This window comes from Stegostoma tigrinum, chromosome 20, assembly GCF_030684315.1.
Source record: "Stegostoma tigrinum isolate sSteTig4 chromosome 20, sSteTig4.hap1, whole genome shotgun sequence".
Classification (NCBI taxonomy): domain Eukaryota; kingdom Metazoa; phylum Chordata; class Chondrichthyes; order Orectolobiformes; family Stegostomatidae; genus Stegostoma; species Stegostoma tigrinum.
In genome coordinates, this window is record NC_081373.1 from 8,431,773 (window position 1) to 8,454,501 (window position 22,729).

Below are 22,729 nucleotides of genomic sequence, written 5' to 3' on the forward strand. Positions count from 1 at the left end.
ATGTTTATTAGTGGAATGTGGATATTGCTGGCTGGCATTCAATGCCTGTCACTAGTTGGCCCTGAGAAGGTTGAGAGCTGCTTTCTTGAACCACTGCCGTCCATGTGCTGCTGAATGTAGACACACAATGTTAAACTGCCATAATGTTATCTCCAAGATGCATCGTTATATTTATATGTTTTATAGCCACTTTAAATGAATAGGATGTCCCACAATCTCCAAGAACATTACAAAACAAAACAATGCCATGTTGTACAAGGAGATGGAGGCAAATGGCCACAAGCTTGGTCAGAGAAGTGGTTTTGAGGAGCCTCAACAGATGATGATAAAAAGTTGCCAGTCTTTGGGGAGGGAGTTCCATAGTTTAGGTAACTGGCATCTGTAAACATAGTCAGTGATGGATCCATTAAAGTCAGGGATGCTAGAGACCAAAATGAGAGAAGCACAGGAATCTTGGATTGGAGGTAGGAAAAAATTAGAAATTGAGAAGTTCAAGGTCATGGACAGAATTATTTTGAAGATGAAACTTTTAAAATAGTTTTCCAATGAGGGGACTGGTTCAATAGAACCTGCATCAAGTTCAGACATAGAGTTTTGGATAATTTCCTGTTTTCAGAGCCGGGTGTAAAAGACCGATCAGTACTGTGATAATAAAATGTGAGGCTGGATGAACACAGCAGGCCGAGCAGCATCTCAGGAGCACAAAAGCTGACGTTTCGGGCCTAGACCCTTCATCAGAGAGGGGGATGGGGTGAGGGTTCTGGAATAAATAGGGAGAGAGGGGGAGGCGGACCGAAGATGGAGAGAAAAGAAGATAGGTGGAGAGGAGAGTATAGGTGGGGAGGTAGGGAGGGGATAGGTCAGTCCAGGGAAGATGGACAGGTCAAGGAGGTGGGATGAGGTTAGTAGGTAGGAAATGGAGGTGCAGCTTGGGGTGGGAAAAAGGGATGGGTGAGAGGAAGAACAGGTTAGGGAGGCAGAGACAGGTTGGACTGGTTTTGGGATGCAGTGGGGGAGGGAATGAGCTGGGCTGGGTGTGTGGTGCAGTGGGGGGAGGGGACGAACTGGGCTGGTTTAGGGATGCAGTTAGGGAAGGGGAGATTTTGAAACTGGTGAAGTCCACATTGATACCATTAGGCTGCAGGGTTCCCAGGCGGAATATGAGTTGCTGTTCCTGCAACCTTCGGGTGGCACCATTGTGGCAGTGCAGGAGGCCCATGATGGACATGTCATCTAAAGAATGGGAGGGGGAGTGGAAATGGTTTGCGACTGGGAGATGCAGATGTTTGTTGCGAACTGAGCGGAGGTGTTCTGCAAAGCGGTCTCCAAGCCTCCGCTTGGTTTCCCCAATGTAGAGGAAACCACACCGGGTACAGTGGATGCAGTGTACCACATTGGCAGATGTGCAGGTGAACCTCTGCTTAATGTGGAATGTCATCTTGGGGCCTGGGATAGGGATGAGGGAGGAGGTGTGGGGGCAAGTGTAGCATTTCCTGCGGTTGCAGGGGAAGGTGTCGGGTGTGGTGGGGTTGGAGGGCAGTGTGGAGCGAACAAGGGAGTCACGGAGAGAGTGGTCTCTCCGGAAAGCAGACAGGGCTGGGGATGGAAAAATGTCTTGGGTGGTGGGGTCGGATTGTAGATGGCGGAAGTGTCGGAGGATGATGCGTTGTATCCGGAGGTTGGTAGGGTGGTGTGTGAGAACGAGGGGGATCCTCTTTGGGCGGTTGTGGCGGGGGTGGGGTGTGAGGGATGTGTTGCGGGAAATGCGGGAGTCGCGGTCAAGGGCGTTCTCGATCACTGTGGGGGGAAAGTTGCGGTCCTTGAAGAACTTGGACATCTGGGATGTGCGGGAGTGGAATGTCTTATCGTGGGAGCAGATGCGGCAGAGGCGGAGGAATTGGGAATAAGGGATGGAATTTTTGTAGGAGTGTGGGTGGGAGGAGGTGTATTCTAGGTAGCTGTGGGAGTCGGTGGGCTTGAAATGGACATCAGTTACAAGCTGGTTGCCTGAGATGGAGACTGAGGTGTTCAGCAAGGTGAGGGATGTGCTGGAGATGGCCCAGGTGAACTGAAGGTTGGGGTCGAAGGTGTTGGTGAAGTGGATGAACTGTTCGAGCTCCTCTGGGGAGCAAGAGGTGGTGCCGATACAGTCAGCAATGTACCGGAGGAAGAGGTGGGGTTTGGGGCCTGTGTAGGTGCGGAAGAGGGACTGTTCCACACAACCTACAAAGTGGCAGGCATAGCTGGGGCCCATGCGGGTGCCCATGGCCACCCGCTTAGTCTGTAGGAAGTGGGAGGAGTCAAAAGAGAAGTTGTTGAGGGTGAGGACGAGTTCGGCTAGACGGATGAGGGTGTCGGTGGAGGGGGACTGGTCGGGCCTGCGGGACAGTAAGAAGCGGAGGGCCTTGAGGCCATCTGCATGCGGAATGCAGGTGTATAGGGACTGGACGTCCATGGTGAAGATGAGGTGTTGGGGGCCAGGGAATTGGAAGTCCTGGAGGAGGTGGAGGGCGTGGGTGGTGTCACGGACGTAGGTGGGGAGTTCCTGGACCAAAGGGGAGAAAATGGAGTCCAGATAGGTGGAGATGAGTTCGGTGGGGCAGGAGCAGGCTGAGACGATGGGTCGACCAGGGCAGGCAGGTTTGTGGATTTTGGGAAGGAGATAGAAACGGGCCGTGCGAGGTTGGGGAACAATGAGGTTGGAAGCTGTGGATGGGAGATCCCCTGAGGTGATGAGGTCATGAATGGTGTTGGAGATGATGGTTTGGTGCTCAGGTGTGGGGTCATGATCGAGGGGGCGGTAGGAGGTGGTGTCGGAGAGTTGGCATCTGGCCTCGGCGAAGTAGAGGTCAGTGCGCCATACTACCACTGCGCCACCCTTGTCTGCGGGTTGTCGGAGAGTTGGCGTCTGGCCTCGGCGATGTAGAGGTCAGTGTGCCATACTACCAGGAACTCCCCACCTATGTCCGTGACACCACCCGCGCCCTCCACCTCCTCCAGGACTTCCAATTCCCTGGCCCCCAACACCTCATCTTCACCATGGACGTCCAGTCCCTATACACCTGCATTCCGCATGCAGATGGCCTCAAGGCCCTCCGCTTCTTACTGTCCTGCAGGCCCGACCAGTCCCCCTCCACCGACACCCTCATCCGTCTAGCCGAACTCGTCCTCACCCTCAACAACTTCTCTTTTGACTCCTCCCACTTCCTACAGACTAAGCGGGTGGCCATGGGCACCCGCATGGGCCCCAGCTATGCCTGCCTCTTTGTAGGTTACGTGGAACAGTCCCTCTTCCGCACCTACACAGGCCCCAAACCCCACCTCTTCCTCCGGTACATTGCTGACTGTATCGGCGCCGCCTCTTGCTCCCCAGAGGAGCTCGAACAGTTCATCCACTTCACCAACACCTTCGACCCCAACCTTCAGTTCACCTGGGCCATCTCCAGCACATCCCTCACCTTCCTGGACCTCTCAGTCTCCATCTCAGGCAACCAGCTTGTAACTGATGTCCATTTCAAGCCCACCGACTCCCACAGCTACCTAGAATACACCTCCTCCCACCCACACTCCTACAAAAATTCCATCCCCTATTCCCAATTCCTCCGCCTCCGCCGCATCTGCTCCCACGATAAGACATTCCACTCCCGCACATCCCAGATGTCCAAGTTCTTCAAGGACCGCAACTTTCCCCCCACAGTGATCGAGAACGCCCTTGACCGCGACTCCCGCATTTCCCGCAACACATCCCTCACACCCCACCCCCGCCACAACCGCCCAAAGAGGATCCCCCTCGTTCTCACACACCACCCCACCAACCTCTGGATACAACGCATCATCCTCCGACACTTCCGCCATTTACAATCCGACCCCACCACCCAAGACATTTTTCCATCCCCAGCTCTGTCTGCTTTCCGGAGAGACCACTCTCTCCGTGACTCCCTTATTCGCTCCACACTGCCCTCCAACCCCACCACACCCGGCACCTTCCCCTGCAACCGCAGGAAATGCTACACTTGCCCCCACACCACCTCCCTCACCCCTATCCCAGTCCCCAAGAGGACATTCCACATTAAGCAGAGGTTCACTTGCACATCTGCCAATGTGGTACACTGCATCCACTGTACCCGGTGTGGTTTCCTCTACATTGGGGAAACCAAGCGGAGGCTTGGAGACCGCTTTGCAGAACACCTCCGCTCAGTTCGCAACAAACAACTGCATCTCCCAGTCGCAAACCATTTCCACTCCCCCTCCCATTCTTTAGATGACATGTCCATCATGGGCCTCCTGCAGTGCCACAATGATACCACCCGTGGGTTGCAGGAACAGCAACTCATATTCCGCCTGGGAACCCTGCAGCCTAATGGTATCAATGTGGACTTCACCAGTTTCAAAATCTCCCCTTCCCCAACTGCATCCCTAAACCAGCCCAGTTCGTCCCCTCCCCCCACTGCATCCCAAAACCACTCCAACCTGTCTCTGCCTCCCTAACCTGTTCTTCCTCTCACCCATCCCTTCCTCCCACCTGAAGCCGCACCTCCATTTCCTACCTACTAACCTCATCCCACCTCCTTGACCTGTCCATCTTCCCTGGACTGACCTATTCCCTCCCTACCTCCCCACCTATACTCTCTCCACCTATCTTCTTTTCTCTCCACCTTCGGTCCGCCTCCCACTCTCTCCCTATTTATTCCAGAACCCTCACCCCATCCCCCTCTCTGATGAAGGGTCTAGGCCCGAAACGTCAGCTTTTGTGCTCCTGAGATGCTGCTTGGCCTGCTGTGTTCATCCAGCCTCACATTTTATTATCTTGGAATTCTCCAGCATCTGCAGTTCCCATTATCTCCGATCAGTACTGTGTATGAATTGTCGGTTCTAGAGGAAACAGAAGTGTGGATGAGAGTTTTGGGGAAGCAGATTCTGGCTTATTAAGATGGAAATAGATGATCCTAGTGTCTATGTGCGTATGTCATCGGAAGCACATCCTTTGGGATTAAATAGAATGTCAAAATTGTGGATATTTCAGTGTCAGGCATTTGCCAGGAGAGAGAATCAGTAACTAGCGAGTGAAGTTTGTGCCAGCTATGACAGACATTGGCTTTGTTCTCCCCTGTACAGAGTTGGATAAATTTCTGCTTGTCCAGTCCTGGTGGTCAAACAGGCAGGAGGTGTGATTGAAATGGTAGGGAAATATATCTGGGTGTTGTTGACATACATGTGAAACTTATTTTGTTAGATAATATTGACATGTCATGGAGATGAGAAATTGAAGAGGGTCAAAGATAGATCTATTGGGGCAACACAAACAAATTGTGCAAGTTTGTGAACCGAATCTATTGCAGTGTACTTTTAACAATGAATAAAATGTTTATTATACAAGGGCAAAACTGACATACATTAGAGGAAAAGGCTGTGAAGTTTTCAGTACAAATGCTGACAGAAGCATTCACGTTGGCACTATTCCCTTCATCCCAGCATATCCCTACATCCACCAAAGGTAAGTGAATGTTCACCACTATCTCTGCACTAAGGCTTCTTACTCAGGCTGGCATAATGTAACCAGTTTCATCTGGGTGAATCCATTCGGTGTTTTCCTTCAGCTGCTATCTGTCCCTGATACACCTAAAACAAGCTCATAGTAACTCACTATTAAATAAACTCCAGAGCAAACCTTGGAGTTCTGTAAACTGTCTTCAGCAGCAATCGCAGGATCTCTGACTGCAGAGTTTAACCCCCTTCTCCTTTATCCCTCCCACCACCGTCACCCAGTGTACCTGGACCCTGTTCTGAGGCACAGGTTTTTTATATCTTATTTAAATGTGCTCACCTGCCAACCCTTCAATGTTTAAAAACCTTATTAAAATATACACATGTAAACAAAGAGACCTCCAGACTTTTGACACAGCTCACAAAACAACTCTAACATGAAACTCAAGCCAGGCCATCCCTTCCCTTAACACACAAAGTTGGTCATTGCTCCTAAAATAAAAGGCACAGAGGAATTCAGTCAGACCCATTCACTCAGTTTATCTATTCAACTCAACAAGTTCACATCCATTTATTTCACATAATTAATACTTTACATCCGAAGAATATTTATTTACGTGAATGCTGATGAATCTTTATTCCTTTATTCATTCAGGGGATAAGGGCCATTGCTGCCAGGCAGCATTTATTACCCATCCCTAATTGCCCAGAGGGCAGTTAAGAGTCAACCACATTGCTGTGGGTCTGGAGTCACCCAAAGGCCAGACAAGGGAAGGAAACTGCCATCCTTACCTGAAGGATATTAGTGAACCAGATGGGTTTTCCCCCAACAGTGGACAATGGATTCACCAACATCATTAGATTCCCTAATTCCAGATATTTACTGTATTCTAATTCCACTATCTGCCGTGGCAGGATTTGAACCTGGCTCTCCAGAACATTATCTGGGTCTTTGGATTAACAGTCCAGTGATAAGACCACTAGGCCATCCCCATGAGTATTTTAATATTTGAATATTTTAAGTTGAATTGGAAACCGCTGTAGAGATCCAGTGGGGATTGAGAATAGGAGTGTAGTAAAATAGGCTCAGGAGTTGAATATTTGGGCCCTTGTACCAATAACACTGTCTTTAACCTCCACTCCATTGTCCTACCTGGTCACCATATTCCTTGATTCTCAACAGTCAAATTCTGTTGATCTAGCCTTGGATATTTCCAACCACTCAGGCCTCTGGAGTAGAGAATTTCACAACTGCCTCAATGGAATTCGACCTCGTCTCACTTTTGAATGAGTACTCTTCATAAAGCTTCCCTGTTCTCGATTCCTAAGCAGGTCCAACAACCTCTCAATATTATGGTGCTGGGTTAACAAGGCAGAGACCACAACTTCAGGTCCTATCAAGTTGTGAGATTCTAGTCATTTGTGCCAGACATGAAGAAATCATGGTTAAAAATGTAACTCGCCCAGACAACTTCAGCTATGGGAACCCACCACCCCAACACATCCTGGCCAGCTGGTAATCTAGCCTCAGGCTTTGACTCTGTCCCCTCAAAGTGCAGTATCATCAGCATCATTCATGGCAGAAGACTTTTTTCCTGTCATTTATGAATGCTATTGTATAGTGATTGGTTTTTGCTTCGGTGGGAAGAGTTGAATAATGTCTATGCATCCCACCTGCCTTGGTCAAAATAAAACTAAACGAGCCACATAGCCAATGGAGTACAAAGGTAGGTCATACCTCTGGCAGTGTCAGAAGGCTCTTGGTAGATTTCTGAATCCCAGATGATTTTCCCTAATTTTCTCCTGCTGTTGCTGTGACTCATGCTCTGGCAAGCTGACAATGTGCTTCCTAGTTGAATAGTTTTGACAAAACAAGCCAATCTATTCTTAATTGGGAGGTTATTTGATTTTTTGACTCAATGATTATCCAGTTCCCCAGCTTAACTGGTGTATTTGGTGCTTGACTAACTGATGACTTTGGGGGTCTAATTTCCCCTGCTCAGTACAGAAATTCTACAGAATAATAAGTTATACCCAAGTCCGAACTGCACTTAAACAAATCTCACTCAATGTTCTAATAAACGTATCAAGAAAATTATAGAGAATTTGCCTGAGTCATAAACTGTATTTCTTCCTGAAGCTTTGTAGCTTGAAAGAAGGGTCATGTAATTAATTTTTAGCAACAATCAAAAATGAACTGATGCTCAACAATATCTTGCATTTATACAGTGTATTTAATGTAGCAAACCATTCTGAAATACTTCACCTGCTTTATCAGACAAAATGTAATACTGACCCATTTAAGATCTTAGGATATGATAGTCAAAGACTTTTTTTTAAGAATTAGATTTTATTGTCATGTGTATTCAAATACAGGAGATCAATGAAAAGTTTATAATGACGCCTCACAAGAACCATCTTGGGTGCAAAGGTTAAAAAGGCTTAGATACAAAGTAATAAAAGAAACAAAGTTTAAAAAGTTGAGCATTACCTTCATAGAATAAGTAGAAAAATAAAGAAATAAGGTGTCAGTTAACGTTAAAGTCTTTCTTAATGTAAGCTAGAAAACTAAAGGGATAATAAAAGACACAAGTTGTAAGGAGTATCCTCAAGAAAGACAGAGACCAAGAGATTAGCAAGATAATAAAATGTGAGGCTGGATGAACACAGCAGGCCAAGCAGCATCTCAGGAGCACAAAAGCTGACGTTTCGGGCCAAGACCCTCCATCAGAGATGCTCTCAGATGAAGGGTCTAGGCCCGAAACGTCAGCTTTGGTGCTCCTGAGATGCTGCTGGGCCTGCTGTGTTCATCCAGTCTCACATTTTATTATCTTGGATTCTCTAGCATCTGCAGTTCCCATTATCTCTGACCAAGAGATTAGTCTTGTTTTAGGAAACCTTAGCCATAAATGACTGGACTTGCATCTCCTGAAGAAGTCATAGCACACTCAAAGTGTCAATGGTTTCTCTCTCCACCGATGCTGCCTGACCTGCTGAGTTTCTCCTGTTGTTTTTATTCCTTAACCATTTTCTGGGTTCCAAATTCAGAAGGAAGGGAGAAAGGGATGCAGTCAGACAATAGGGACCAGGTTGGTTCTTGGATCATACAAGCTGTCCACTCCTTTTAGAAAGTTGCTGTGTAAGTTCTTCTTTTCATCAGGCTCCTTGGGGCAGTTTGAACTTGTCAGATTTTCACGTTTCTCTCTCTCCACAGATGCTATCTGGCCTGGTGCATGTTTCCAACATTTCCTGGCTTTACTTTAGCTTTCCAATATCTGCAGAAAAATTTTCTGAAGAAGGGTCTAGGCCCGAAACGTCAGCTTTCCCGCTCTTCCAATGCTGCTTGACCTGCTGTGTTCCTCCAGCTCTACACTTTGTGATCTCAGATTCTCCAGCATCTGCAGTTCCTACTAACTCTATTTCAACATGTTTGTTTATCGCAACAGCTTCATCTGCTGATGCCTAGCAAATACTCAACACCACAAAGACACTGAATACCCCAACACACTAGCCACCCTATCCTAAAGTAGAAACATATCAGAACTGTCTACAAGATTCCTCCAACCTCTTGGAGTAAGGATAGTACACAAAACAACAGCCATGCCTCGCTAGTTACTCTCAAGGACAAAAGATCCCCTACTCTCAATGAGCAGGACAAATGTGATCAAGAAAACACCATGCAGAAGCTGCGAGAAATGTTACGTAAGACTGACGGGCTGGAAACTTGCCACCAGGATACATGAACACCAAACCGCAGTTTCAATACATTCCAACTTAGAAAGATATCAGTTTAACTGGGGCAAAGTTACAGTACTAGGGCAAGCACAAGAATTCCTGGAGGCCTGGTTTTCAACCACCAGTTCAATTTTTAAAAAAAAATTGAACTAGACCCCATCCACCTACCACTAGGGTACAAAACCAGAAACGAGAATACCTACCATGTCAGACCTGACCATATAAATTCAGAGCAGGACAGAACAACATCAGTCCAATGGAGTCTAGACAGCACTGAAGATGATGAATGAAGGGAGGTAAAATGTTTGCAAACAAAACCCATCAGCTCAGCAAATCAAAGAGAGAAATAAACTGCTGCCTTTGGCAATGGGTTTGAAAGTCGAAGGAAGCAGACGTAAGGGTGTGCGTGATATTGGCAAAAGGGAGAGAAAAGCCTTTTTTTAAAATCTTCAGTAAGTGATGAGGATGTGCATGACATGAGTGATTGGAAGTAAGTTAACTTGAGTTGGATAAACACCTGGAGGTATTGAAATAATGACAGGATTTTGGAGAAAATAGGTGAGTGAAACTAGCTGAATTTTTTTTACAGAGGCAAAAGCAGAAGTTTCTGGAAAGGCTCGGCAGGTCCCATGAATTGGAGTGGAGAGAGATCAGAGTCAATATTTCAAGTCTGGTGCACTATTGCTCCTGCAGAGAGTTGGAATGTTTACAATACACCAAGTGAGCCTTCCATGTTGCAAACATTCTTGATGCAGTAGGCTTAAACACAACATGATGATGCAGGAATGTATCTGAATGACCTACTGCACTGTCGGACTCTACGAAACCTAGCATCTGACTATAATTTAGCTATTCATGTCCTTTCTTACATATGGAGTATCTTGCAGTTTCTTGGCATCCATAAAGTAATTGTTTGACGTAATTAGACCATAAGAAATAGAAACAAAAGTAGACCAACATTTCATCGGAGGCTGCACTGAGGATGCTACCCAGCAGGGTAATGAAACGTCTGCGAAACAACAAACCAGCTCAGCGAGCCAGCCAACCTCAACGCCCACAACCCGAGGCACAGATCTACTCCAAAACCTTGAAGAAATTCCTTCCCATCTGTTTCTTAAATAGGCCACCCCGACTCTGAAATATTCTTGCTGATTTCTATTCATTATTGATAACTTATATCAAGGCCCTAGCTGCTCTATCTTTGACCGAAAGAAAAGCGCCGGTGTACTGGCAGATATTTATCTCTTCTTCAACATCACTAAAAGAGATTGCTGGTCCTTATCAAGGCTGAGGGACTTGAGGCTGTTTTCCCCTGGGCCGGATGGGATTTATCCTCGGATCCTCTGGGAAGCCAGGAAGGAGATTGCCGAGCCTTTGGCATTGATCTTTAATTCGTCATTGTCTACAGGAATAGTGCCAGATGACTGGAGGATAGCAAATGTGGTTCCCCTGTTCAAGAAGGGGAGTAGAGACAACCCTGGTAATTACAGACCAGTGAGCCTTACCTCAGTTGTTGGTAAAGTGTTGGAAAAGGTTATAAGGGATAAGATTTATAAACATCTAGAACAGAATAAATTGATTAGGGATAGTCAGCACGGTTTTGTGAAGGGAAGGTCGTGCCTCACAAACCTTACTGAGTTCTTTGAGAAGGTGACCAAACAGGTGGATGAGAGTAAACCGGTTGATGTGGTGTATATGGATTTCAGCAAGGCGTTCGATAAGGTTCCCCACAGTAGGCTGTTGTACAAAATGCGGAGGAATGGAATTGTGGGAGATATAGCAGTTTGGATCAGATCTTGGCTTGCTGAAAGAAGACAGAGGGTGGTAGTTGATGGGAAATGTTCATCCTGGAGACCAGTTACTAGTGGTGTACCGCAAGGGTCGGTGTTGGGTCCACTGCTGTTTGTCATTTTTATAAATGACCTGGATGAGGGCATAGAAGGATGGGTTGGTAAATTTGCAGACGACTTGGTGGAGTTGTGGATAGTGACGAAGGATGCTGTAGGTTGCAGAGAGATATAGATAAGCTGCAGAGCTGGGCTGAGAGGTGGCAAATGGAGTTTAATGCGGACAAGTGTGAGGTGATGCACTTTGGTAGGAGTAACCGGAAGGCAAAGTACTGGGCTAATGGTAAGATTCTTAGTAGTGTAGATGAGCAGAGAGATCTCGGTGTCCATGTACACAGATCCCTGAAAGTTGCCACCCAGGTTGACAGGGCTGTTAAGAAGGCATACAGTGTTTTAGCTTTTATTAATAGAGGGATCGAGTTCCGGAACCAAGAGGTTATGGTGAAATTGTACAAAACTCTGGTGCGGCCGCACTTGGAGTATTGCGTACAGTTCTGGTCACCGCATTATAAGAAGGATGTGGAAGCTTTGGAAAGGGTGCAGAGGAGATTTACTGGGATGTTGCCTGGTATGGAGGGAAGGTCTTACGACGAAAGGCTGAGGGACTTGAGGCTGTTTTCGTTAGAGAGAAGAAGACCTGAGAGGTGATTTTCGGCACAACATCGAAGGCTGAAGGGCCTGTACTGCGCTTTAATGTTCTATGTTCTTATCAGATTGCTCTTTGTGAATGTTTTGCTGTAACCGTTTGCATTTACAGACCTTCAAAGATATTCGCTTTGTGTCTTGCCAAATACAGCTGGATTGCTGCATTGAGGTGATTCCCATCAAAAGCCTGTTGAGAGCTACTTGTGCTTAAGGATGGATGGACAAAGGCCCCAGTCTATTTTATGTTTCCATAAGGAGCAATAACATCAGCATAAAGATTACATCTAATGTCATTAAAGTTAATAAATTCAGATGGACTTGTATTGTCAATTTAAGAAGTCCTGTCATTAATGCCATGTGTAGTGTAATGTGTAAATACTAGAATCTGATGATATGATTGCACATTTCCTTAAGGTGGTCAGGTCTGCTAATAATTATATTGAAAGATGTAGGATGAGCATAATTGCTTCAATGAATCCCTTATGTTCTGTATGTGCATCATTCCCATCTCCTGTCTTTGATAGGTTACTTGTGTGTCGCACCACATAAAACTAACACAATACAGCCAGCCAATATTGTACAGCTTTATCTACATTTTCACAGCAAGATGGGGGTATCATAACAAAATGATGAATTATTGCAATGTACCACAGCTCTCTACATACTTCACATTATAATCCAGCTGATCTTCCTAGTGAGAGAGAAGTGTTGCCGAACAAAGGGACCTTGGAAATGGAGTCACAAGTAGGCAGGGTTGTGAAGAAGGCATTTCGGATGCTTGCCTTCAGATGTCAGGGCATTGTGTAAGAATTGGGACATTATGTTGCAGCTGTCCAGGATAATGTTTAGGCCACTTTTGGAATGCTGCATTCAATTCTGGTCTCCTTGTGATATAGGAAAGATGTTTTGAAACCTGAAAAGTTTCAGGAAAGATGTTGCCAGGGTGTAGGCTTTGAGCTTTAGAGGGAGGCTTAATTCACTGGAGCTATTTTCCCTGGAGAGTCGGATGTTGAAGGGCTGACCTCACAGAGGTTTATAAAATCATGATGGGCATGGATGAGGTGAATCGTCAAAGTTTTTTTCCCCAGGGCAGAGGACTCCAAAGTTAGAAGGAATAAGTTTAAGGTGAGAGGGGAAAGATTTAAAAGGGACCTAAAAGGCAACCTCTTCACACACCAGGAAGTGTGTGCATGGAATGAGCTGCCAGAGGAAGTGGTGGAGGCTGGTACAGTTACGACATTTAAAAGGCATCTGGATGGGTACATGAATAGGAAGGGCTTAGAGAGAAATGGGCCAAATACTGGCAAATGGGACTAGTTTAATTTCGGATATCCAGTCAGCATGGACAAGCTGGACCAAAGGGTCTGTTTCCATGCTGTACAGCTCTATGATTTTATCTTTGGGTGAAATTTGGCATAATATATCATACTTTGCTCCTTCACATTGAATGAGGTGGTCTTTCACTGAAACACAAGCATGCAAAGCTTCAGATTTATTTTGAACATTGAAACAGAAATTTATTATGCAAAATAAATGATAAAGTCAACCAAGCTGAATTATTTACATAGAATAAAATTTTAGAGATTTCAGACAAGTAAAATGAAATTTCATATATATCCCAACATCATCACATCTCATTGCTCAAACACTAAACAGAGCTCCCTTTATTCTGTTAACCTTATTGCTTTTACGTAACTGTTCCTACTAATTCCTATTTTGTGATCTTACTGATCATTTCAATGATTGATCACATGATGGATATTAAATTTTCAAAGAGCGCATTCATGTTTCTATCCAAACACTTCTGGTCTTGAATTTGCAAACTAAAACTGCACTAAGGTAACTTACTTCATGAGCATTTGGAACGGACTCCTATCTCCAGGTGAAACTATTCTTATATCTAACCTCCAGCTAAGTCTTTCACAACCTGAAAGCAAAAGCTGTCCAATCAACGCCTTCAAGCAAATAAAAAATCTGAATTTTCTGAACTGAAATCAACCTAACGTTTTCAATGTTTCATTTCTTCTATCACACAGCTCTCACAATTCCTGATATTGCACCAGGGAATACTCTCACACACACACTGCTTTAAATACTATGGCTCCAGAAAGACAGAGAAGTTACTTGATTAAGCCCTTCACACCTTCCTTCCCCACAGGCGCACGGGTGTGCACATGCACTCAGTCACTCACTCAGACAAAACCAACAAGTTCATGGTTGTTATGGACCAGACCAGAGCTCCTCAAAGTATTTTAAGAGGATAGCTTAGACCCTAACTTTTCTTATTTTAAAGGTAGCTGGGAAGTGCCATGCTCCCAGTTCCATGCGACTGCTCAAACTACTACTCATTAAGCAAAACACAATTTATTTAAACATCATAGTTGAAATGCAAACAAAAGAGGAATTTAGACTAACTCAACTATTGTAAAACTTAATTGAATAATAGATACAGTACGTATTACTAATGAACTGTTCCTATATAGTAACATCCCATAAACACAATCCTTGGCAAAAAGGCAAATTCAAACACACAGTTCTCCAATCCAGGAGGAAAAAATATCAAGAGAAATTTCAGAGAAAATAGCAGCCAGGAGACATTCACTGAAGTTCTAACTCGTCTGAGAGCCCAAATAGCTTCTGATGTTACTGAAAGAAACAAAACCCAGAAATCCTGATCTGTGAGAGCTGGTCACACCCATTCAGGCTGTTTAAGAAAAAACCCCAAGGCCTCACAAGTTGCTAACTGTAGTAGTTCTGGTAATTACTCAACACCTCTGCCTTTACAGACTCTCTTCACATAAAAAATGCAGGACGAAATAATCATTCTAAGTGACAGCATCATTGTATGGTCCATCATAACTTCACATTAGCTGCTTCTTTACATGTTGACCATAAAGTTATTGCGTTCCAGTTTCCATAGAAAATTAATATATTCACAAAACTCTTGTTAAAAAAAAGCCTGAAATTGAATAAAATAACATTTTCTACCTGTGCATTGTTGGTTTTCAGGTTGTTTGGGCATTTGCTAGTTTTATTTTACAGATTTTGGCATTTCTAAGTATTTGATGCCAACATGTTTGTCTTAATTAAAGGATAGATTGTAAACAATGAATACATCATCAGAATGTTTTCTTTATTTTCCCAACAATGCTGACGTGTTAAATGATGGAAGGATAATGGAGTTGCTTGTGAGACAGAATCATCTGTGATTCAGATGGTAGTGCACTGACCTCTGAGCCAGGAAGTTGTGCGGACGTCCAGGTCATACTCCAGTACTGAGAAGTGCTACATTGTCTTTTAGATTAGACGTGAAACCAGGGCCCTGTCACATCGCCCCTGCAGGTGTAGCAGATCCTGATGGCATGATTTCACAATCCTTTAAGATTTCAGCACTTCTCCAAATTTGACATCTTGGCCATCCCCATTTTTAATCATTTCATCATTGGTAGCCAAGCCTTCAGCTTCTAAACCTTGATCCCTGAAATTGCCTCTCCATTTCTCACATCTATGACTCACTCCTACTGTGTGTCCAGCGGTTGAAGCCTGGGTTTGGAGCATCCTCAGTGGTTGACTCTTTAAGCTGAATATGCCATGCATCTCAGCTCCTTGCCAATTAGCTCAGTTGGCTGCTTCTTGAAGAGGGGCAGGATCTGGACACTGAGGTAACACCTTTACTTAGGAAAGGAAGGAGACAATAATGGGCAACTGTAGGTCAGTTAACTTATTGTCTGCTACTGGGAATATGTTAGAGCTTATTCTAAAGGATGTAATAGCAGAACATTTAGAAATACATGATATGATCAAGCAAAGTTACCATGGCTTCATGAAGAGGAAATAATGCCTGACAAATTTACCAGAAATCTTTGATGTTCCTTTGATGTGAGGATGTTCCTCAAGCATGAGGACTTCCAAATCCCTCTGTTCTGCAGCTTTCTGCAGTCTATCTCCATTTAAATTACATCTCAGATCCTGTATTTCTCCTGCCTAAAAAGCATGACCTCAGATTTCCCTGTTTTATATCTCATCTCCCAAGTTTTTGCCCATTCGCTTAATTTGTCTATATCCCTCTGCAGACTCTTTGTGTTATCCTCATCACTTGCCTTCCTATCTATTTTTTGGTGTCATCTGCAAACTTGGCTATAGTACATTTGTTTTCATGGTTCAAATCAGTAGTATATACTGTAATTAATTGTAGCCCCAGCACTAATCCCTGTGGCAGACCACAAGTTATAGGTTGCTGTCCTGAAAAAGCTCTTATTAGCCCAACTTTTTTTTAATTAGTTGATCAATCCTCTGTCCTTTCTATTATACTTGTGTCTTATTAAGTAGCCTAATGTGTAGTACATTATCAGTTGAAAATCCAAGTACACTATATCTATTCTTTCCCTTTCATCAATCCTGCTTGTTACCTCGTCAAAGAATTCTGGTAAATTTGTCAGGCATTATTTCCTCTTCATGAAGCCATGGTAACTTTGCTTGATCATATCATGTATTTCTAAATGTTCTGCTATTACATCCTTTAGAATAAGCTCTAACATATTCCCAGTAGCAGACAATAAGTTAACTGGCCTACAGTTGCCTATTATTGTCTCCTTCCCTTCCTAAGTAAAGGTGTTACCTCGGTGTCCAGATCCTGCCCCTCTTCAAGGAGCAGCTAATTGGCAAGGAGCTGAGATGCATGGCATGTTCTGCTTAAAGAGTCAACCACTGAGGATACCCCAGATCCAGGCTTCAACCGCTGGACACGCAGTAGGAGTGAGCTATAGAGTTGTACGGCACAGAAATAGACCCTTCGGTCCAACCAGTCCATGCTGACCATAATCCCAAACTAAGCTAGTGCCCCTTGCCTGCGCTTGGCCCCTATCCCTCCAAACCCTTGTTATTCATGCACTTCCCCAAATGTCTCTTAAATGTTCCAACTAAACCTGCACCCACCGTTTTCTTCGGAAATTCAATTCCAAACACAAACCACGCTGTGTAAAAACAACAAATTGCCGCTCATGCCTTTTTTGAAATCTTTCTCCTCTCACCTTAAAAATATACCGCCCCCCCCCCCCACCCACCCCGGTCCTGAAAGCCTACACCCTCGGGAAAAAGATCCCTGCCGTTCACTCGGAGATAGTAGGTACTGCCGAAGCAGGAGCCAGGGATAACACAGCCTTGAGCTGGAGGAACACAGCAGGCCAGGCAGCATCAGAGGAGCAGGAAAGCTTGGGGTTGAGACCCTTTTCTGAAGAAGAGTCCCGATCCGAAATGTCAACATTGCAGCTCCTCTGATGCTGTCTGGTCTGCTGTGTTCCTCCAGCTCCCCATTGTGTTATCCCTGCCATTCACATTGCCTATATTTTATATAGATATGATTTTATAAATCTCTGAGGTCTCCTTTCAACCCCCTATGCTCCAGTGAAATAAAAGTCCCAGCCTCTCCTTATAACTCAAACCCTCCATTCCTGGCAACATCCTGGTAAATCTCTTCTGAACCTCGCCTGCTTGATCATACCCTCCTATAACAGGGAGGCCAGAACTGGACACAGTATTGCAGAAGAGGCCTAGCCAATGTCCATACAACCTCAACATAACATCCCAACTCCTACACTCAAAGGTCTGGACAATGAAGGCAAGCATGCCAAACATCTTCTTAACCACCCTGGCTACTTGTGTTGCAAACTTCAAAGAATGATGTACCTGTATCCCTAGGTCTCGCTGTTCCACAATACTATCTGACAGAAAAGAGTTATTGCTGATGGAATAAAAACTGAAAGAACTCTGGATGCTATAAATCAAGAACAAAACAGATATTGCTGGGAAAGCTCGGCAGGTCTGGCAGTATCTGTGGAGAAAGATCAGAATTAACATTTCAGTTAGTTCAGTTCTGAGGAAGGGTCATGAAACGTTAACTCTGCTTTGTCCTTCACAGATGCTGTCAGCCTTTCTGGGCATATCCAGCAACTTCTGCTTTAGTTACTGCTGATGGAATCCATTAAAAACAACCTGGAATGGGAAAGCAGTCTCAGTAATGTAGGCTATGAAATTGTTGTAAAATCACATCGGGTTCACTAACATCCTTTAGGAAGGGAAATCTACCACCCTTACCTGGTGTGGCCTACATGTGACTCCAGACCCACAGCAATGTGGGTGAATCTTAAATGCCCTCTGGGCAATTAGTGATGGGCAATAAGTGCTGCCTGGTCAGCGACCCCCTCATCCTGTGAATGAATAAACAACAAACAAGTGGCCAACAGCAACATGGTTAGCTCTTAATCTCTCTCTGAATTGGACCAGGATGGCATTCATTTCAAGTCTGGACCCAGCGACATCCCATGAAAGAATAATGAATGTTTTCTGTGGTCATGCGTTTTATATTCTACTCACACTCTAGGAAGTTCCTTCTGAATTGCTTGATTCATCGAGACCTTTAAGCAAATGTTTTTGCTTTGATGGCTTCACGTGGTGCCATCACACTGGGAGGTATCTTGAGAGCACCATGATACCTGTGCGATGGTAATGATGGAAAGGAGATTGCTGCCAATGTTGAGGCAAACCTGCTTAATCACTCAAGAAAATTCACACCAAAATTCCTACACAATCCGCTGAAGGGTTTAAGCGCTCATAGCATTTCATTTGCTTTCCTAAAGTCAAGTCTCAACTTGAGATCATCAAATAAAACCCTTGTAACTTAATTGAGGGTTAGGAGTGTATGCTAGGTTAGTTGCATACTTAGGCAGAAATACCAGACCCAAAAAGATGACAGAGTATTTCAGTTTGTTTTGTTTGTATGGGATTCATTTGTGCTATGTCTTTTTTTGTAGAAAATTGGTAAAATGTGTAAGGCTATTATTTTCTCTGATGTTTCCATGATTAGCTCAGACCCACAGTTTCTCAGTCAGTGCCCAGCTGATTCCTCAGGCAATGTTTGTGTGCAGCTGTGGTTCACCAACAAGGTGCAGACAGCCTTTCTAACTGCGTATCAGAACTATAGAGCTTGTGAAAAAGTCATTGGTAACCCCAGTTTTCTCTCTCCATAAATGCCTGCCTGAAATATAACACTTCTCCAGCATTTTGAATTGAATTTTGATCTGCTACTGGTACATAATTGACTATTTTGCCAACTTTCTCAATTGGTGCAATCCATTTGGCGTTCCTGCGTCTTGCAGGGTCCCCTAACCTGGCTGAGAGCAGGTTATCAGGAGATAACCTCTGAACGTCAAGAGATTGGTAGGCGACCTGATAGAAGTTTATGTAATAATGAGGGGTATTGATAGAGTTAACGATAGTTGTTTTTTTCATAAGAAGGGTGGTGGTGCGCTGGTGGGGGTGGGGGCTGGGACTTCAAGACCAGACGGCACATCTTTATGGTAAAAGGAGAAAAATTTGGAAAAGACGTGAAGGGCCATTTTTTTACACGGAGGGTGGTTTGTGTGTGGAATGAACTTCCTGAGGAATGGTGGATATGGGCAAAGTTACAATGTTTTAGAAAAACATTTGGATAAGTACATGAATAGGGAAGGTTTGGTGGGAAACGGACCAGGAGCAGGCAGGTGGGACTAGTTTAGTTTGGGATTTTGTTTGGCATGGACTGGTTGGATGGAAAGGTCTGTTTCTGGATTCATTCCACCTGTATGCCCAATTGTTGAAGCCCAGACTCCATGACTCATTGGGCTACCTGCTTTGTCATTTCAGATTGAATCATAGTGTTTTATAGCATGGAAAGTGGCACTTCGGCCCATCATGTCTGTGCTGGTCATCAAGGAGTGATCAGCTCTAATCCCACTTTCCAGCACTTGACCTGTCATCTTGCCATCACAAGAATTCATCTAAATATTTAATCAATGGTGTGTTGATTCCTACCTCTAACACCCTTTTCATACACCACTTTCTGGGGTGAGAAGATTCTTCCTAAAGCCCCTCTAAATCTTACCTTATCTTAAATCAATGCCACCCGCATTTAAGCCTTTTTTAAGGGAAAAAATTCTTTATTTCCAATCTAGCTAAAACCCCTCATAATTTTTTAAACCTTAATCAGGTCCCACCCCCACCAACCTTCTTTGTAAGGAAGACACCTACAGCCTCTCTAGTTTCTCCTCATCACTGAATTACTCCAGGCCAGGCAACTTCCTGGTGAATCTCCTCTGCACCTCTTCAGTACAATCCCATCATCAATAGCGTGGTGACCAGAACTGCACACAGTACTCCAGCAGTGGCCTAAATAACATAATGAACAGCTCCATTGCAGTCTCCCTGTTCCTGTATTCAGTGCCTTGAATAATTGAGGCAAACATGTCATATGCCTCCTTAAGCATTCAGTGGCTCAGTGGTTAGCACTGCAGCCTCAAAGCACCAGGGACCTGGGTTCGATTCCAGCCTTGGGTGACTGCCTCTGTGGAGTTTGCACATTCTCCTTATGTCTAAGTGGGTTTCCTCCCACAGTCCAAAGATGTGTAGGTTAGGGTGGATTGGCCGTGCTGCGTTTCCTCATAATGGCCATGGATGAGCAGGCCAGGAGGGTGAGCCATGGGAAATGCAGGGTTACAGGCGTAGAGTAGGGGAGGCTGGGTCTGGGTGGGATGACCTTCAAGGGGTTGGTCCAGAGACAATGGGCCAAATAGCAGCTTTCTGCCCAGCATGATTCTAAGCTGCCAAGGGTCGATGGGCACGCACACCAGGGTCACAATGACTCTTTGTATTGTATCAGGTCCAACCATTCCACATGTATTCCCTTTCCTCATTAATTTGTCAAAATGCGTCACCTGAAACTTTCAGCATTGAGGTCTGTTTGCCACTGTTCAGTCCCTCTGCCCAGCCAGTCCATATTGCCCTGTAATCAGAGGCTGTCCTCCACATTACCACATCACCCATTTTTGTGTCACTTGCAAACTTACTGCCAAAACCTCCTAACAACTCAGTGTATTGCATCTGAAGCTGAAGAGAACGTGTGTGGGGGTTGATTTGCGAGGAGTTCCAACTCAACACAGCAATCATTGAAAAGGTCATCTTCTCCCCACCCCCAAGGTAGTTCAGTTGACCCAGTGCACGGTCAGAGCCGCAAATAGAGCATGCAATACCAGCTGTGGCTCAGTGGGTGGCACTGTTGCCTCTGAATGTGAATAGAGACTGAGAACAACCATTTCCTCAGAAATAATGGGAACTGCAGATGCTGGAGATTCCAAGATAATAAAATGTGAGGCTGGATGAACACAGCAGGCCAAGCAGCATCTCAGGAGCACAAAAGCTGACGTTTCGGGCCTAGACCCTTCATCAGAGAGGGGGATGGGGGGAGGGAACTGGAATAAATAGGGAGAGAGGGGGAGGCGGACCGAAGATGGAGAGAAGATAGGTGGAGAGAGTGTAGGTGGGGAGGTAGGGAGGGGATAGGTCAGTCCAGGGAAGACGGACAGGTCAAGGAGGTGGGATGAGGTTAGTAGGTAGCTGGGGGTGCGGCTTGGGGTGGGAGGAAGGGATGGGTGAGAGGAAGAACCGGTTAGGGAGGCAGAGACAGGTTGGACTGGTTTTGGGATGCAGTGGGTGGGGGGGAAGAGCTGGGCTGGTTGTGTGGTGCAGTGGGGGGAGGGGATGAACTGGGCTGGTTGAGGGATGCAGTGGGGGAAGGGGAGATTTTGAAACTGGTGAAGTCCACATTGATACCATATGGCTGCAGGGTTCCCAGGCGGAATATGAGTTCCATCCCCTATTCCCAATTCCTCCGCCTCCGCCGCATCTGCTCCCACGATAAGACATTCCACTCCCGCACATCCCAGATGTCCAAGTTCTTCAAGGACCGCAACTTCCCCCCCACGGTGATTGAGAACGCCCTTGACCGCGTCTCCCGCATTTCCCGCGACACATCCCTCACACCCCGCCCCCGCCACAACCGCCCCAAGAGGATCCCCCTCGTTCTCACACACCACCCTACCAACCTCCGGATACAACGCATTATCCTCCGACACTTCCGCCATTTACAATCCGACCCCACCACCCAAGACATTTTTCCATCCCCACCCCTGTCTGCTTTCCGGAGAGACCACTCTCTCCGTGACTCCCTTGTTCGCTCCACACTGCCCTCCAACCCCACCACACCCGGCACCTTCCCCTGCAACCGCAGGAAATGCTACACTTGTCCCCACACCTCCTCCCTCACCCCCATCCCAGGCCCCAAGATGACATTCCACATTAAGCAGAGGTTCACCTGCACATCTGCCAATGTGGTATACTGCATCCACTGTACCCGGTGCGGCTTTCTCTACATTGGGGAAACCAAGCGGAGGCTTGGGGACCGCTTTGCAGAACACCTCCGCTCAGTTCGCAACAAACAACTGCACCTCCCAGTCGCAAACCATTTCCACTCCCCCTCCCATTCTCTTGATGACATGTCCATCATGGGCCTCCTGCACTGCCACAATGATGCCACCCGAAGGTTGCAGGAACAGCAACTCATATTCCGCCTGGGAACCCTGCAGCCATATGGTATCAATGTGGACTTCACCAGTTTCAAAATCTCCCCTTCCCCTACTGCATCCCTCAACCAGCCCAGTTCATCCCCTCCCCCCACTGCACCACACAACCAGCCCAGCTCTTCCCCCCCACCCACTGCATCCCAAAACCAGTCCAACCTGTCTCTGCCTCCCTAACCGGTTCTTCCTCTCACCCATCCCTTCCTCCCACCCCAAGCCGCACCCCCAGCTACCTACTAACCTCATCCCACCTCCTTGACCTGTCCGTCTTCCCTGGACTGACCTATCCCCTCCCTACCTCCCCACCTACACCCTCTCCACCTATCTTCTTTACTCTCCATCTTCGGTCCGCCTCCCCCTCTCTCCCTATTTATTCCAGTTCCCTCCCCCCATCCCCCTCTCTGATGAAGGGTCTAGGCCCGAAACGTCAGCTTTTGTGCTCCTGAGATGCTGCTTGGCCTGCTGTGTTCATCCAGCCTCACATTTCCTCAGAAATGCAGGCATTACCGCTGTGCAGTGATGAGGAAGTGCTGCACTGTTGGAGATCACAGTATAGGAGGCTAATCAGCC